Source organism: Danio aesculapii, chromosome 2, assembly GCF_903798145.1.
Source record: "Danio aesculapii chromosome 2, fDanAes4.1, whole genome shotgun sequence".
Taxonomy (NCBI): domain Eukaryota; kingdom Metazoa; phylum Chordata; class Actinopteri; order Cypriniformes; family Danionidae; genus Danio; species Danio aesculapii.
This window is the reverse complement of record NC_079436.1, coordinates 17338373-17358506: the sequence shown is the minus strand read 5'-3', so window position 1 is coordinate 17358506 and position 20134 is coordinate 17338373.

Below are 20134 nucleotides of genomic sequence, written 5' to 3'. Positions count from 1 at the left end.
TATGCATAGATTTTTGGAGCGCTGAGGATTGCAGTGGTCGCAGTGTGGATGTTCTGGTCATAACTGACCATTTTACCAAAATGGCCTGTGCTTTTCCCTGTAAAAGTCAATCTTCAAAGCAAGTAGCGAGGATTCTTTGGGATAAGTTTTTCTGTATTTATGGCTTCCCTGAAAGGATCCATTCGGATCAAGGCGCCAACTTTGAGAGCCAACTCATACGTGAGTTATTGGATGTCACTGGTGTGAAAAAGTCTAGAACAACTGCATATCACCCCATGGGCAATGGCCATGTTGAACGTTTTAACAGGACCCTGGGTAGCATGATCAGGTCATTACCTCCAAGGAGCAAGCAAAAGTGGCCGCAGATGTTGCAAACTCTGACCTTTGCCTATAACTGCACAGCTCACGAGTCAACTGGCTATGCGCCTTTTTATCTAATGTATGGCAGAATTCCCAAGCTTCTAGTGGATGTGATGTTCAGCAGCATAGAAAGAGACTGTGTCATTGCTGACTATGATACTTATGTGAAACGTCTAAGGGATGACTTGAAAGAAGCCTTGTCTCTTGCTCAAGTGAATTCTGAAGCCAGTCAAAAACAGCAAGCTGACTTGTACAACAAGAAGACAAAAGGATGCAGAATTGAAGTTGGTGACCAGGTTTTGTTGGCAAACAAAGGTGAACGTGGACGGAGAAAACTAGCTGACAAGTGGGACTCCACACCTTATATCGTTGTTGCTCTTAACCCTCAGTGTCACACTTATCGCATCCGCAACACCCACAATGGTTTGGAGAAGACGGTTCATAGAAACCTGCTTCTTCAAGCTAACTTCTTGCCAATTGAGACTAAAGGACTTGAACCCTCATTCAGTGATGACTGTGAACCAGATGATTGTAGCAGTGCATTGAGTGGCGCTCTGACACCATTGTCTGCTTGTAGTCATGCAGATCGAACTGCTAGTTGGGTTGCAGAGACTTTAATCCCAGATGATGTCCCTATTGAATCAGAGAGTGTTCTGTCATTGGTAGTAAACCCAGAAGCTTCTAGGACTTGTCTTTCTACAGTGCAGTCTGATGCCTTAAGTTGTGAAGATGTCATAGTTCATTCTGAAGTGACAACTCATTCAGAGACAGACTCACTGGTATCAAACAGAGCTTTGACAAGGGGTGCAAATACCTCTGAATCAGTTGTTTCGTCTTCCAGTAGAGTTTCACTTCCGGTTAGGACTAGGGTCGGAAGACTTGTGAAGCCTGTAAATAGGTTAATTCAAAATATGGCTCAAAATGTAAAGATGACAAGTTCAGTCAGTGAGTTTGCAAAATCTTTATTGTCATAAGTCCTGATAATCATAGGATAAAACCATTTCCTTTATGGAACCTTATCTTTTGAGTATATTTCTCACAGTGTGTGGGATTCTGAGTTTTGAAATCGCTGTCTTATTGAGGTCAAAATAAGGGTGTTTTGGGCACCATTATTGCAAGTGCGTCTTAGTAGGCCTGATCAACCTGTTTAGACCACTTACCCTGTTAGGTGGGAAGCAAATATGCTGCTGTGACTTGTGTATTAAATGACAGTTGAGATTCTCAGATGAATATATATTTATTTACTTTATTTTTTTTGTAATTGAATACTTTTCTTTTAGATACAAGTTTTGTGAAGTTCAGAGGGGAGTATGTAGCTGGGCTAATAAGTATAAAATATACAAATGCAAAGTATTAGTGAACTTCATCAAAACTTTACTTTTTTTTATTATTTTTGTTTTATATTTTCTTTTCATAACTTTAATGTACTGTATATAGTTTTGGTAGAGAAGTTTTCTATGTGGAACCAAGTTAGCGAACGTTTTATGGAGAGCACATATTCGTGATGCACACAGTAACTCATGCGGTGTGTGGGCAGGCAGCGCCATCTTCAGTGTTGAATCCGCCGCTGACTGAGTTGGTTGCATGCTCTCTCGCTCTGCTAATGCGAGCCTGGTAAGGGTTTCAAGAGTATTTAATGAGTTCACTGTGTTAATTCATGTGACAGTGGATGTATAAATGTGATAAAGCTATGATGTATTGAAAATGAATGTTAATAATCACATTTTGAGTGCTTAAAGTGACTTTCCTTTCTGATTGGCAGAGTGGAAAAGAGAGAGACAAGTTTTCATCATGTTAACTGTGCTCTGTGTTTTTGCAGGTATGTTTACTATGTTTTAAGTGATGTTTGAAATCTGTGTTTTACACGAGTTGTGTAAAATGAGGTCTGTTTGCAAAGCAATTTAATTTTGCGGATATTAATGTATTTTATTTTATATTGTAATTTAAATGTATGCTTGTGTATCATTTTTAGTGTTTGACACTATTTTTCATTCTATTGCTCACTAATTTAGTGACCAGTGAAACATTATATTCCTTTTACAAGTTATTTGATGTATACTATAATGTTTGGTCTTGACTGATAATTTTTGTGGTCTATTTAATTGTATTTTCTTTTACCTTTTGTTTTTGTCAATTTGTTTGTTATTATTAATTATTAATTCAGTGTTGAATCCGCCGCTGACTGAGTCGGTTGCATGCTCTCTCGCTCTGCTAATGCGTGCCTGAGTGGAAAAGAGAGAGACAAGTTTTCATCATGTTAACTGTGCTCTGTGTTTTTGCAGAATAAATCCAATTTGAGACCTCCAACGTTGCTGTCGTCTTTAAAAAAAAAAAAAACCACACAACCAGAGTAAAACTGCTACACGCGCATCTGTGAGCGAGTCAGATAGTGACGATTTTCGCGCACCCAACAGAGTACAGAATGAGAACAGAGAACAGAACTCTTATCTCTCTCACTTATTACTAAGACTACTGCTTACAGCCTTCCCGATTGCCAGGGAGCGGTAACATATAACATATATGTGACTATATATATGAACAGATTATTAATTGGCCTAACGTTAACCGTGTGCACATGATCATCCTTTCATTATCACACACACTATTTTTATCGGTTTTCTTTTGTTTACAGTTAACTCCACATTTATATGTAGTTAACTGGTGATCTGGGACCTTTAGCTAGGACAGATTACGGTGCATATTTTAGATGACAGGATGACACGTGACAGTAATTCCTTTTTAAATGTAATTTTTTAAAAACAATTTTTACTGAATTAACAAGGGCATGTATACAGCTATATTTAGGCAGGCAAGACCCGGAAAACAAGATTAAACCTGTGATGGCAGTTTTAGCTTTTACTAAAAAGCACTGCCCACTAAATAGTGCATTTAACTCAATTGTAGAAATAGTGCTAGCTGCAGTAGTTCAGAGATTTTTCAGAGACGGTGAAGGATTCTGCTTTGAAACTACCCAAAAATCCTCCTGGTTTTGTCTCCTCTTCAAATTCACAACAGAATCATGGCATGGTGTCTAGCTTTTGAGGATCATTTGGTCTACTACTACTCTAGGTGACGCAGTTTGTTGATAGATATTGTGATTGCGCCACCTGCCCTGACATAAGCTGTACAATCTGTTAATTTTGTGAATTCATACAATGTATCAGTTTGAGAGGAGATGTGTACCGCCAGCATAACAGCAATACACTGTGTAACTCCATGTTGTTTTATGAAATTGCTTACTGGTATAAGCTTACTGGTATAAAAAACACAGTAAGGACCAAGAACTGACACTGTGGTACCCATTGTAGTGTTATGATTTTTTTCTGGTAACATTGATAGATAAGGCAGGTTTGAAATTGGTCTATAATTTACTAATTCTTTGGGATCAAGCTGTGTTTTTTAGGAGGCTTAATGACAGCTAGCTTAAATATTTTAATCACATATCCTAAAAGTAGTAATGCATTTAAAATGTTAAGAACATGATTTGCAACTTCTGAGGATTTTTTATAGTTTTGTGCAAATATAATCTAACAAAGATGCTGTTAATTAGGATGAGTTCATAAGATTACAAGTTCACTCCAGCTCACAATATGGTCACCGCCAGTCTGCCACCAGCTCACAAGATGGCTCCCTGTTCTGAGTCTGTTCCTGCCATAGTTCCTGTTGTTGTCCCTGAAATGCCATCACCTGAGCCACCAGATTGGCCACCACCACCTCCAGAGCTGCCAGATCCTCTGTCACTGCTAGAGCTGCCAGATCCTCCGTCATAGCCAGAGCTGCCATATCCTCTTGAACACCCCGAATGGCCAAGGGCACCAGATCCTCCCGGATTCCACGAATGGTGGGTGCCAGATCCTCTTGAATTCCCAGAATGGCGGGCGCCAGATCCTCTTGAATTCCTCGAATAGCCAAGGGCGCCAGATCCCCCTGAACTCCCCGAATGGCCAGGGGCGCCAGATCCTCTTGATTTCCCCGAATGGTCAGGGGCACCAGATCCTCCTGAGTCCCATGAAAGGCCAGAGCTGCCACCAGAGTCCCAAAAATGGCTGCCAGAGCCGTGTGACTTGCCAGAGCTGTGTGACCTCCCAGTGCCACCAGATCCATGTGACCTCCCCGAGCCGCCAGAGCTGTGCGACTTCTCAATGCTTCCTGAACTAAAGCCTTCTAACCCACTGGGGTTATATGAACTGCCAGTGCCTCCTGAAGCAAAGCCTCCTGACCCACTGGGTTTGAATTTACTGCCAGTGCTTCCTGAACCTAAGCCACCTGACCCACTGGGTTTGATGAACTGCCAGTGCCCCTGAACCAAAGCCCCCTGACCCACTGGGGTAAAATGAACTGCATGTGCCCCCTGAACCAAAGCCTTTTGATCCACTGGGGTTAGATAAACTGCCAGTACTTTCTGAACCAGAGCCTCCTGACCCATTGTGGGTGTGTGACCCACCTTTGCCTTATGAACCTGAGCCCCCAGATCTACTTCAGCTCTAAGCTCCAGGTCCTCTGCAGCTCAATGCTCCAGGCCCTCCACAGCTTCAGGCCGTCCACAGCTCCACGCTCTAGAGCCCCTGCAGCTCCACACACCAGGCCCTCCTCAGCTCATTGCTCCAGGTACACCTCCGCTGCATGGTCCTGGCCCTTTGTCCCACCCCCTGTTCTGCCTCCGCTTCACCACATAGAACTACAAATCTGCCTGTATATGAACTACAAGATCCAGTCATGCAACACAGCCACACACCTGCTCCAGGTCTCCATTGATTAGACTGACACAGCTGAAGCTGCTCATAGACTGATTACTGGACTATTTATACAGCACACAAACACACAGAAGTTGCTGAGTGTTGTTATACTGTTATGCAAATGCAAACAAAATGTAAATGCAAATAAAAAAAGTAAGTAGTGATTTTCAAATTTACTTTGACTTGTATTTCATTGCAGACAATATAAACAGAGTATTTCATGTTTGTCTGGTCAACTTAATTTAATTTGTAAGTATACATCCTTTTATTTGTCATTCAGACCTGCAACACATTCCAAGAAAAGTTGAGACAGGAGCAATTTAGGGCTAGTAAACAGGTAAACTGGTTAAACGTGATTTGAAACAGGTTATGTCAACAGGTATGATTTGGTGCAAAAGTAGCTTCCAAGAAAGGTCTCGTTCTTTAGGAGCAAAGATGAGCTGAGAATCGCCAGTTTGTCAATTAATACGTGAGAAAATTATTGAAATGTTTAAAAAAATGTCCCTTAAAGAAAGAAAGGATGATATTTGGATATTTCACCTTCAACAATGCATAACATAATTAAAAGGAAACCTTATGTTAACAGTGTCCAGAAGCACCATCAAAGATGCCTCTGGGTTCGGAGGCATTTAGGATGAACCATCACACAGTGGAAACATGTACTGTAGTCAGATGAATCAGTATTTCAGGTATTTCTTTGGGAGAAACACAGAGTGCCATGTGCTCCGGATAAGAAAAGGATTATCCAGGGGTGCGTTTTAGAAAACTAACTAAGGTCGCATGTTCTGGCATTACAAACATAGTTCGTTGATTTGGCATTTCCCAAATCCATCGTTCCAACAAACATTCGCAAACTGCACCGCAAACATGTATGCTTGCAACTACACCTCTGGAGCTGTAGTTAGAAACAGTTCCTGGCTGTGTTCTATTCCCAGTTATCCCCCCTATGCCCTATTCATTTAGAACATTCTAACATTTAAACTTGGAATGATTTTAAAAAAGCATTAAAGTCATCACTCGTAGGTGTAATTTGCTTTCGAAGTATTTTTACAGTTCAGTTTTAGCGATCTTAATATTGACAATTGCGTTGCCTTCGTAGTGCACTTTAAAAACATTGATGTCATTTTGAACACAGCCGTGAAGAAAGCTATAGGTGACCTGTTATTTAAAAAGAGGAATTTACGTTACATCTCTAAAGCTTGTGAAAAAAAACAAAGCAAATGTTAATTCTTTTAATTTATTATAGGTTATTTATTAAGTATCTAGTAGATTATATTTATGGTTGGTTGTCTCCCACTTGTGCTTGTAAGAGGATACTGATAATGCCCTAATGCTGTGTTTACACCAAACACAGAACGCGCGGATAAATCACGCAATTCGCACGTAAATAGATGCGTGAAAATTTGAGTTTATCTGCTTCATTTGCCGGTGAAAATCCACTTCATTCATGTGTGAAAATTCGCTTCATTCGCGTGACAAATTCACTTCAGAACAGACTAGGACTCATGTCATGGGCAGGGCTTCTGTCTGCCCAGTGATTGTAGCTTCATTGCTAAATGGCTAACATTGATATTATTGAGAGAATAGCTGTGTCTTTATGTGCTTTATGAAAGTTAAAAAAAGCGTCGATTTGTTTGGAGCAGTGTCTGAGTCCATTAGATACTTTCAGAGGTGCACTAAGCTCTGTGAGCTCATAAACTCCGGATGTCTATTCGCCTCTTTGCATTGACTTAACATGTAAATCACTTGCGCTTGACGCATCTTTTACGTCTGGTGTGAACATAGCATTAAGAAGTTATGTGCAGGACACGCAAGTGGTTGTGTTGTGTTGGTTGGTAAAATAAAGAAGACAGCGATACCTCAGTTCCATAAAGAAGTATCTATTTATTCATACACATCTACATGGTATGAATGTAGTACAGAAGTAAGCCTGTACTGACAATGGCACAAGGACTTCGCAAGATTGACCCCCTCATATTTGAAGAAAATATCGCGGAAAACTGGACAAAGTTTAAGCGCCTTTTATCTCAACCTTACTGGTCCCGACGCTCAAGATAAATATGACACTTTCACTTTTGAGGAGGGGGAAGATCCGGAGGATGCAAAGGTATTGGTTAAGAAGTTTGAGGAGATTTGCTTGCCTGTAAAGAATGTAATTATGGACAGACATGCATTCAATACAACAGACCAGAAGCCGCATGAAACAATTAAGTCGTACACTGCCACGTTAAAAACACTTGCAAAAAAATGCGAGTTTGGAACGCTGCATGACAAACTGATAAGACATCGATTAGTATGCGGCATTCACAATGACAATACCCGCACACAGCTGTTAAAAGAAAAAAAAATCTCTAAACTCAGCTAATGAAATAAGCATGCTACACGAGTAGTCTGAAAAGGAAAACAAAGAAATAAAAAAAGAAGCAGCTATTAAAGAACTAAAGAAGGAAAGCGAAGTTTGTGCCATACAGTATCCTCCATGCTCAAACTGTGGTAGACAGCATTCATCCGAGCGCAGCAGCTGTCCAGCTTTCAACAAGCGATGCAATGTTTGTGGAAAATGGAACCACTTCTCTAAATGTTGCAGATCAAGCAGAACATGCACCTACAACAGACCTGGACAAGGTCCATCTCAGTCAACCAGAGCACCCAACACCATACGCAGGGGAGGACAGACACATAGAATAAGTGAACTTGATGCACAGGTTGCATATGAATCAGCAGATGTCTTTTACTGTGAAAGTGTAGAGATGCCAGTGAATAGAGGAGAGAAATTTACCATCCTGTTCATTTCTAACACAAGGAAGCAACTTAAAGTCACAATTGACACTGGAGTCCAGTGCAATGTACTCTCCAAAGGTGATCTCCAGCACATTGACTCAGGCGCTCATGTTGAACACAGCCACATAGTCAACCTTGTGGCTTATGGTGTTCAGATCATAAAGACTTTAGGTGTTACTAATGTAAACTTTACATGCTGGGCACTACAGTTCCATGTAGTTGACAGTGATGTAAAACCTATGTTTTTGCCTCCAGGGCAGTGTCAAACTAGGCTTTGTTCATCTTGGCCCAAATGTGCATGCTCTCCAGCAGGGGGCGCCTGAGCTCACAGAGTATAAGGATCTGTTTGATTGCAACACTATAGGCAAACTGTCTGTAATATATCACATGCGCCTTGACCCCTCTGTGCACCCCTCAATATGTGCTCCCAGCCAGTGGTGATGTCTGCAGATGCCTCTCAGCATGGCCTGGGTGCTGTCTGTCTACAGAGCAACAAACCAGTGGCGTTTTCCTCAGGAGCGCTTACAGAGACTGAGTCACGATATGCTCAGATTGAGAAGGAGCTGCTGGCCCTTGTGTATGCTTGTCAGAAATTTCATGACTATATATATGGCCGCCCCGTAACCTTAGAAAGGGATCATCAGCCTCTTATCACTCTTCTAAAAAAGCAGCAACACTCGGCTTCTGCATGCCTTCAGAGGATGATGCTAAAGCTGCAGCGCTATAACCTTCATGTAATTTACAAGAGAGGCAAAGAGCTATACCTGTCAGATGCCCTCTCACGTGCAAACCTACCCTCCACTGATTGGGCCGACACTGAAGACTATGATGTGATGACAGTGGAAGCTCTCTCCTCAAAGAGAATTGAGGAACTGAGACAGGAAACACATGCAGACTATCTATGCAGGCACTTATCTGAGATTATTTCCGTGGGATGGCCTGATTCATCAAAGAAGCTGTCGAAAACAGTCGATAATGGCCTTCTGCTTCGTGGTCAGTGTTTTGTTATTCCCCGCTCACTGCAATGCTTTTACATTAGGCAGCTGCATCAAGATCACCCAGGCCTAGATGCGACAAAGCGCAGGGCCAGAGAAATCATGTTTTTGCCTGGCATATACCAGGACATTGAACAGGAAGTCTCCAGGTGTGCTCCTTGTAATGCCCTCAGGCCACACCAAACAAAGGAGCCGCTTCAACTGAATGATATACCAGACTTGCCATAGACCCTTACAGCATCAGATGTTTTTGAGTGGGTGGAAAAACATCTAGTGCTTGTCGACTCGTACTCCAGCTGGCTCCCAAACATGACCAGTGCCACCATTATAACCAGGCTAAAAAAAGCTGAAAATCTATGGTTAAAGCGCCACCCAGCGGTCAAAAGCTGCTGATGCATGTAGGTACCTCCACGGCGGCGTTAACAACGGTGCCAGAAGGAACATTTTTAAGTGGTGACATCTGTAGGCTCTATATGTTCCATTTACATATATTTCAATTAATATAAAAAATAAGTGCATGTTTTTACCTAAACTAATAATAGATTTTTTTAAATGTGTGTGCGTGTAAAACAATATTTAGAGCATCATTACGGGCGCTTTACGTTATTACTAACGTGGTTCAAACAATGAATATGCAACAGAGAAACCACGGTTTTGGGGAAACACTCATCACTACATCGTTACTTTGCCAAACGATGCATCGTAGTATAATAGTTCAGTCGCGAGTTATGCCATTGTTTGGGAAACGCACCCCAGGCTGTTACCAACAACAAGTCCAAAAGCCAGGGCATGTCATGCTATTGGGTTGAGTCAGTACCATTGGCAATGACAATTTGCACTTTTGTTATTGCATCATTAATGCTACATAGTACATAAAGTACATAGAGATTTTGGAGCACAATAGTCTGTCTTCTTTTCCAGGGACTTCCATTAAACAAGACAATGCAAAACCATCGCTTGGTGTTTTCAGTCCCTAAAAGTCTTTTAAGTGTTGTGAAAAGGAATGGCAACATTACGAAGTGGTAAATGCTTTACTGTTCCAACTTTTGTTTTAATTGTCCTGGGTTATGATATTTATAGGAAAGATCAACCTGAAATGAAAGGAGGTGGAGTTATGATTTATGTGTTAGATACTATCCGTTGTAATGAGATTTTATGGCAAAGTGCTATTGTTCTGGAATTTTTTGGTTTAAATTAGATTTTATCACATCAGATGTCATTTTCACTTTTAGTTATTTATCGAGCTCCTGCTTCAAAAAATAGTTTTCATGTTAAATTTAAAAATATAAATATTATGTCAGTATGATTTTTGAAAAGAAGTTATAGTTATGGGTTATTTTAACTTAAATTGGGAAGACAAATCTGTGAGGAAGAAACTTGAGCAAATCACTGTTTTATTTTGGTTCAAGTGATCAAAGGTTCGGCATAAATAACTAACAGTACTAGTACTCAGATTGATCTCACTTTTAGTAATAGACCAGAAAGAATTTACAATTCATATAACATGATAACTGTATTGTCGGATCATAATGTTACTTATAGCAAGAACATTAACCACGTCAGTAATAAGGAATGGCTTGGTACTGCAAAAAAAAAAAAAAAAAGATGATTTTAATGAAATGCAAGCACAAAAACAGTCTCTCCCCTGGGTGAATGATAACATAAAAAAAACTAATGAAGTAAAATGACACAACTTTAAAAGTAGCTCTGAAACAGATGGCTCATGACATAAATAAGTTTGTGATGTTAAGGAATAGGGTGGTAAGATTATTAAGAAAAGCAAAGGCTGATTATTTTATCACAATTATTTAAAATGCTCATGGCAATTTAAAAGTTATTTAGACACAGATAAAATAATTAATTGGACAAAATAATACTAAAATAAACCAATTGAATTGAAGGTCAATGATGCAAATTTACAGTTGTCCAGTTGTTACAGAGTCCAGTTGATGTGGCACAGGCCTTTTATCAATATTTTATTGAGTCAGTGGATATAATAGCTTAGTTTTACAGCTCAACAATGCAACAACTTTTTTATTAAATCCAGTAGATTAAGTAAACGTTGAAAAAGTAATAATGCCTCTTAAGTCTTCAAAGGCAAAATATTTTATTGCAACAAATTTGTATTTTCCAGAATTCAAAGGAGGTGACCCCATCTTAACTTGCAATTATAGGCCTATTAGTATCCCACCTATGGTATCAAAGGTTTTTGAAAAACTGGTGGTTAAACAAATTGTTGACCATTTCAATAATAGTTCTTTTCCATTATATCCAAGTCAATTCGGTTTTAGGTTATTGGAGAAACTGCTACTTGTTATTTTATTGAAAAGGTAAAGGCATTAATGAATAAAGGTGGAGTGGTAGGGGCTGTGTTTCCTGACTTACAGAAAGCATTTGACACTGTAACTTATTAGATTATATTGCGCAAATTAAAACATCAGAATTTTTCTACAAAGTTCTTAAATCTAGTTGAAAATCAGGTTGTAAAATTGATAATCATACTGTATGTCTAAAGTTCCACAAGGGTCATTATTGAGGCCTATACTCAACATGTACAGTTGAAGTCAGACTTATTAGCCCCCTTTGAATTTTATTTTATTTTTAAAATATTTCCCAAATGATATTTAACAGAGCAAGGACATTTTCACAGTATGTCTGATAATATTTTTTCTTCTGCAGAAAGTCTTATTTGTTTTATTTTGGCTAGAATAAAAGCAGTTTTTAATTTAAAAGGTCAAAATTTTTAGCCCCTTTAAGCTATATATATTTTCCGATAGTCTACAGGACAAACCATCATCACACAGTAACTTGCCTAATTACCCTGTCCTGCCTAGTTAACCCAATTAACCTAGTTAAGCCTTTACATGTCACTTTAAGCTGTATAGAAGTTTCTTGAAAAATATCTAGTCAAATATTATTTACTGTCTTCATGGCAAAGATAAAAGAAATCAGTTATTAGAAATGAGTTATAACAACAATTATGTTTAGAAATGTGTTGAAAAAATCTTCTCTCCGTTAAACTGAAATTGGGGAAAAAAATAAACAGGGGGGCTAATAATTCAGGGGGGCTAATAATTCTGACTTCAACTGTACATTAATGATTTATCTACAGTATGTCAACAGTGTTACCTCATTATGTACCCTGACGATACAGTTATTTTCATGCATGGTAAACATGTTGAAGAGGTTATAAAGAAGTTTAAAAAACAATGGTTTACCAAAAGTAATAGCATGGCTGAATCAGTGTAACCTAAAATTAAATATGTTGAAAACAGCTTGCATGTACTTCTCTAAAGGACATGGCATTGATACAAAACAGGATCGTTATCTTGGGAGAGAAAGTTTAATTTGTCAAAGAGTTTAAACACCTAGGGGTTTATCTGGACTACTGTCTTGGTTTCAAAACACATAATGTATAAAAAAGGTATGTGACAAGGTAAAATTAAATAGAGTTAATTTTAGGTGCATTAGAAATTCTTTATCAAATACGGCTGCAAAAAAAATTATTTAAATTCTATGATCCTGTCTCATATGAATTATTGTCGGATAAGTTTGTCAAAAATCCAAAATCTACCTTTTTCAAATGCTCTGGAATAATTATATAAACAAGCACTTAAAATGTTAGAAAAAAAATAGTTTAGTTTTCATCACTGTGCTATTTTAAAAACCCATAGCCTGCTTCATTGGGAAAATAACATTAAGTTTAATAATGGTTGTTTAGCTTACAAGACTATGCATGGTTTAGTTCCTCTCATTCTATCTGACCTTGTCCAGTTTAAATCTGTAGAAAACCGAGTGACTCGGGGTGCAGCTAGAGCTGATTGTTTTAGTCTTAGAAAAATGTCTTTTGGTCAAGCTTTTTTTTCTTTTAAAGCATCACATCAGAGGAATTTTACACTGCAGTCTGTTAGAGAATGTGTTTTTTAAGTCATTTAAGTATAATTTTAAGAAATGGTTACTTATTAATCAACATTGTGAATACTACACTGTAAAAAATATCTGTGATTTTAACAGTAAAAGTCTGTCAATCTACAGTGAAAACCTGTTAAATGATTAACAGCTCATTTCAGTACAAAATACGGAAAAGAACTGTAACAGATCTAACCTTTGTTTTCGAGAAACTAATCAGAGTGTCTGAAATCTCACCCCACACCCTCATTCACTAATCCCTAAATTAGTCAATTGGTTTAGTCCACTAGACAGAGTGAATGACCACAAATGAGTGACTTGACGAACACCTGCAGCTAACAAGCACAATCACTGAAGGAAAGAACAAGAAATAAAACTACAGACACAGTCTCACACCAAACCAACTGAATTAAAACAGAGGATTAAACAACTCTATTAAATAACAGCATTAGCAGCTTCACTGATTACAGTTTGACTTCAATTCTCTCATATCTGCAAGAATATTTGATAATTAACAGGGGTTTATATTTTTATTGAAAATGTTTCATTTGACCTCACCATCATGGAGATCAGAGGCTGCATTAGTTGGGCTCTTGAACCTTTACTCTTCTATCTTAATGTTTCTCTGGCTGGTATAACTGTTTCTGAATTTCATCAGATATAGCAAGATAAGTGATGAAAACTTTTATGTTCTTGTTATAGATTTGTATTTATAAGTCACAAAAAATTGCACATTTTTATATTTAATTCATGTGATGTTATTTGGGAGAGTAGTACAGCTTCCAGAAAGGTCATCAAACAATTAGGAAGGATTAATTGTTAAGAGTTTCAGCAACTCATTGAAGACACACATACATCAAGAATCAGGATATGAACCTCAACCATGGTTGCTAAAAAAAAAAAAAGCTGCATAAGTTATTCATCCCACAATGCATGCTGGGTACCAGCGTAGTACAAACTCCCAGCATGCATTGCAGCATGAATAAGACATTCAATAAAACCGCAAGAGTGGCTGTGATATAATAGTTAATCTCATCACACTTAATTTCATATTTATTTTGGCTTTTCATGCTATATAAACAGTGTGACTAACACAATTAATTATAGCAATCAAAGTAAAAAATATTTTAAAATAAGAAGTTGAAGATCCCGACTAAAGCAGACTCTGTCTTCCATTATAGTGACTTCAAATGAACAACAACAATTTCATTAAGAGCTTCTGTTCATGTGACAGAAATAAGTGAAGCTCCTGATGTTTGTGGAGTTGTTTAATTATCTCTGCTGAGATCTTGAGAAATAAAAGTTTTATTGTGTAATTATTTTTATTTTTATTAATTATTATTTTTATTTAGAGTTTTATTCTCAGTTGATTTCATCTTTGATTTTGGCTGTAATTTGTGTTATTTGGTCTTGTTTTTCTTTCCTTCAGTGATTCTGCTTGTTAATGCTTGTTCATCAATAATTATTAATCCTCCTTTAATTAGACAATTATGTCATTAACTTCATCACTGTCTGAGTGTTCAACCCTCTGTAGTGAGGACACTAGTGAGGATTTTGCTCTGCAATTTAAGTGGTTAAATATGTTCAACGAAAAATACAGACTGTGGAATGTATTTTTAACAGAAATATTCGGTAGGTTGAATTTACAAATGAAAAATGTTAAAACCACAACCACAGCTGCCAGTAATTTTTTGTAAAATCAGAAAAACAACAGCAAAATACTGTAAAACATTTTTGTGTCACCATTGTGGAGGATAGTAGCATCTGAGTGCAAGTCCAAGATGAATCTGATGTTATGCTGCATCTTCTTTTGTTTAAATGTAACTGTGTAGTTATTAACACAGTGAAAGTCTGTTTGTTTATTAGTCACAACACAATAATGCATTTAATGACTTTACATTATTTAAAAAGTGTTTGTAGTGAACTGATGTACAATGGTTCTCAATATCAATATGCTCAGATATATTACTTAGACATTTAAAATATCGACTTTAATGCCAGTAAATGGCAATTAAAACGTAGTTTCTTTCTGCAAATATAAATAATTAACTTAAAGGTTTGTAAATTATCATTGCGTCAGTTAATGAATAAAAATTTCTCTTGTTAACATTTTTTCTGTAAAAACAATTTAACAGAAAAATTCTGTATTTTTACAAAAACGTTCTGGCAACCATAGCTGCCAGTATTTTTTCATAAATTTGAATTTGAATAAAATTTTTTACAGTGTATGGGTCCGTTCTTCGTACGTGGATTACTCAATTAGCTGGATTTGGTTATTGACGATTTGATATGATCCAGGATCGTTTTGTTCTTCAAAACTGATCCGAGAGTTGTTGTCATAGCAACAGGTCTGGTAGCTCAAACCTGCTTGGGAGCAGGTTTATTTCATGTAAATAGGATTAGATCAGGTCTTTTCGAGCAAAGGTAATACTGAAAGCATGCACCAAATGCTGATATTTTCTTACAGTTGGAACCTGTAGATTATATACACTTGGTAAAATAGTAAAATAGTTTTTAAAAAGTTTATTATATATTATTATAATATTAAACAATTAATAATATTTATGTTTATATACATATACATTTAAAAATGTATATGAATAAAACTTATGCAATCTGCACTCCGAAATAAAAGTACAAAAACAGGGTGGTTCTCCCCAAGGGGATCAAAGAAAACATTTAATAATATGGATTTTTTAGATACAAACACATACTATTTTAAGGTACTCATCCAGCTTTAGTACAGTTTCTGTATGATAATAGTTTTTTGTTTGTTTGTTTTTTATAAAGGAATGAAAATTTATGCAGTCATACACGTGTTTTGACAGCTAATATGATGGTGAGTTAATGCTTTGCAAAAGTTGAATCCACCTTTACCAATATCAAAATGCTTTTTTGATGCAAAATGTATTTAAATTCCTTACGCTGATTAAGAAATTAAAATATGCCTGGGCTACTATTGTAAAGAAAATCCAATCTAAAAAGTAAAACTAAATAAATTGCTAAATACTCTTGACACATAAGTATAAAGCCTGCAGCCCACAACAAATGTGGAAAGTTATTGCGTGTCATATTTAACATTAACATAACATTTTTAACATTAACATATTTAACCCTTAACTACAATTTTTATATAATTTTGCTCACATGGATAATTGAATTTTAATCAGATGATGTCATTGCGCTGATGTGCCGTCAGCCAATCGTTGCATTGCTGATCATGATTTCTAAGAACCAAATTAACCCGAGATCAGTTATCAAGATTAAAAGATCCAGGATCTGCCAAATCATCTTAGATCAATTAGGCGAGGTACGAAAAACAGACCCCAGGTCTTTTTATATTGTTGTTGATGTTGTTTGCATTTAACATCTGGCAAAAGGACCACCAATGATAACTAGTCTTTGGGCTAATTTGGGTATATTAGCGTTCTTGGTGAACGTTGGTTAATTTACACTCTTTCTTGCTGTGAAAAATAAAGAAGGAAATGTATGGGGAGCTAGAGGAGCTGTTTCTTTGTTTCTATTTAATGCTCTTACTAAGCTTATTTATTCTGATATTGTGGTCTATAACTTCTCCCTAAACTCTCCACTGACCTGTATCATGCTCTCTGGCTGTTGGTCATCGCTGATGCATTTTCAGTCAGAACTTATTCATACAGGATAATTTAGATTTTTGCCAGACCAGATATTTTGATATTTTAAGTCCAGATATTAAGTAGACCAAATATTAACGGACATGTTTGTGATCCTCTCTGATCATGTTTTTTTGATTATTCAGGGTGTATGTATTGTCTTGTATTGTTGTTCACATTAATAAGCACTGATTTGCCTCTGATTTTGGACTTTTGTCTGATTTTACAAACCTGTTGGTGAGCAAATGTGAACTCGGTACAAGAAAGCCAGACTTAATGCATCTTTTTATATTAACTATGTGAAGTATGCACGACTGAGTGGTTCACCTAGGTATTGCAGTTTAAACACTCCACACACACGCAGGTTGCCAGATTGACTACACAAACAGGATCGAGCGTGCCTGACAATCGAGTCTACACAGTGTCATAACTACACCCAACGACATGCAATAAAATGAATTTTTTCCAGGTTTAAAGGAGTTTTTTCTTAAACATCCATCAAGGTGACACCTGAAATGTATATATTAGAAACAGTTTCTATTTCTGAGACATATCATGGCTGAACAACAGTATAAACTAATATAACAATGTCAAGTTTAAATTTGTTTTCAGTTCTGCCCAAACTTGAAAAGGACTAACAAAGTCTGAAGGATGCAAGAGGACAACCCTGCAAGTTTAGCTTTTTTTATTATTTCCCTTCTTCTTCAGCTTTATTTGCAATGGTTGAATGAGCAGTACACCTATAGTAGGTTGATAATCTTTGAGTTAAATACAATAAGAAAAAATAAGCTAATATATTAATGCAAATAAAGACAGGCCCGGATTGGCTAATCGGGAGGACCGGGAGAATTCCCGGTGGGCTGGTTTTTGGCCTCACTCTTTTTATTCATTATTTTACCGCAGCTCAACACTTTTTATTTATTTTCTCGCAGCCCCATGAGCAGAATGCAGCCTGCAGGTTAATGATGACATAATGGACTCTGTGCACGATCTCGTCCGTGTTTGCGGTTAGCCCGCATGTCAACTTCCGGTGCAGCACGGCGATCACTTTAAGCGAGTGGCACAGGTGAGGATGATAGATTACACTCGCTGTTTCAAAGAGTTTCCTCAGATTATCGTTAAGGACATTAAGTAAATCATGAGACAGAGAGCTGACACACCAAGCAGCAAAGAAGGGAAGAAGTATATATATATATATATATATATATATATATATATATATATATATATATGTATGTAGCGCTAGCTGTGTCTTTCTTTTTTTTTTTGTCAAATAAGTTTTTTATTTGGTCATTGAATTCAATTCAATTCAATTCACCTTTATTTGTATAGCGCTTATACAATGTAGATTGTGTCAAAGCAGCTTCACATAAAAGGTCACAGTAAATAGGAACAGTGTAATTCAGTTTGTAGTGTTTAAGTTCAGTTCAGTTGAGCTCAGTTCAGTGTGGTTTAATAATCACTACTGAGAGTCCAAACACTGAAGAGCAAATCCAACGATGCGCACCTCTACAGATCCCGAACCATGCAAGCCAGTGGCGACAGCGGAGAGGGAAAAAAAACTTCACTAAAGGCGGAAGTGAAGAAAAAAAACCTTGAGAGAAACCAGGCTCAGTTGGGCACGACCATTTTAATTTCTCCGCTGGCCAAACGTCTTGTGCAGAGCTGCAGTCTCAGTGGCGGAGGCTGGAAGCTGGCCTCAGCGAAGACTCGTCTGTTTTTGGAGCGTCACAGGAATCAGTCTCATGTTCTCCACTCTTCCATGACCATCGCAGTAGCTTCTCAGGATTCGGCCAGGTCCAGGATATGGAAACCTTGGGATCATCTCGTCGTTGGTCTTGGATCGAATCAGTGACTCTGCATAGTCTGAGGGCCTCGGGAAGAGTATCCCCAGGTGGAAATGGAGAATAAAGAAAATAATTAGCGTAGCTGATGTTCACAGTGTATATCAGCAAGATGCATAACCTGTGTGGAAGCCCCCTAAGTGGTGCACTAAGTGTATGCTTTACTGAACAGATAGGTCTTTAATCTAGTTTTGAATTGGGAGAGTGTGTCTGAGCCTTGGACGTTATCAGGAAGGCTATTCCAGAGTTTAGGAGCTATAAATGAGAAGGCTCGACCTCCTTTACTCGACTTTGCTATTCTAGGTACTACCAGAAGCCCTGAGTTTTAGACCTTAAAGAGCGAGTTAGATTGTAGCGAGACAGAAGATTGGTTAGATAAACAGGAGCTAGATTATTTAAAGCTTTATATGTAAGAAGCAATATTTTAAATTCAATACGAAACTTAACAGGCAGCCAGTGTAAGGAGGATAAAATTGGGGTGATGTGATCAAATTTTCTAGACCTGGTAGGAACTCTGGCACCTGCATTTTGTACTAGCTGAAGTTTGTTAATAGAGGATGCTGGGCAGCCAGCAAACAGAGCATTACAGTAGTCCAGCCTAGAAGTCATAAAAGCATGGACTAGCTTTTCTGCATCTGAGATGGATAGAATACTTCGTAACTTAGCGATATTTCTCAGATGAAAGAAAGCAGTTTTTGTGACATGGGATGTATGATTTTTAAAAGTTAAATTGCTGTCTAATATGACACCCAGATCTTTTATAGTAGAGCTAATGCTAACTTTGTATCCCTCTAATTGTAGGTCGAGTTGTGAGATCTGCTGTGTACAGGATTTAGGCCCAATAAGTAATAATTCTGTTTTGTCTGAGTTTAAGAGAAGATAATTGTTGGTCATCCAGTCTTTAACATCTTTAATACACTCAGTTAGCTTGGACAGATTAGACGTCTCGTCAGGTTTAGTTGAAATATATAATTGAGTATCATCTGCATAGCAGTGAAAGCTGATCCCATGTCTTCTAATAATGTCTCCCAGGGGTAGCATGTATATTGTAAACAGTAAAGGGCCTAAAACTGATCCCTGAGGCACCCCGTATTTTACTGGGCTGATTTGTGAAGGCTGTCCATTAATATTCACAAACTGGTAACGGTCAGATAAGTATGACTTAAACCATTGTAGGGCCTGTCCCTGGACACCTGTAGACTTTAAGCGATTAATAAGGATACCATGGTCAATGGTGTCAAATGCCGCACTAAGATCGAGTAGAACTAATAGCGAGATGCACCCTTGGTCAGCAGCTAAGAGTAAATCGTTGGTTATTTTCACTAATGCAGTTTCTGTACTGTGATGAGCTCTGAAACCTGACTGAAACACTTCAAAAACATTGTTGGTCTGCAGAAAGGAGCATAATTGAGCAGAAACTACTTTTTCTAGTATTTTAGATATAAATGGAAGGTTTGAAATAGGCCTATAATTAGCTAAGTTGCTGGGTTCCAGTTGTGGTTTCTTAATAATAGGTTTAATAACAGCTAACTTGTAAGGATTTGGAACATGGCCTAAAGATAAAGAAGAGTTGATAATGTTAAGAAGAGGTTCTCCTATAACAGGTAGCAACTCTTTCAGTAACTTTGTTGGAATTGGGTCCAATATACACGCAGCTGATTTAGAGCTATTTATAATTTTGTCTAGCTCTTCCTGTTCTATGATTTTGAAGCACTGTAGGTTATTTAGATTCAGAGGCGTGTTTACTGGATCTGAAGTATAAGGCGGTGCAGAAAGTTTAATATCTCCTATTTTCTGTCTAAAGCCTTCTATTTTATCACTGAAAAAATTCATGAAGTCATCACTACTAATTTGCGGTGGAACGTTTTGTTCCATAG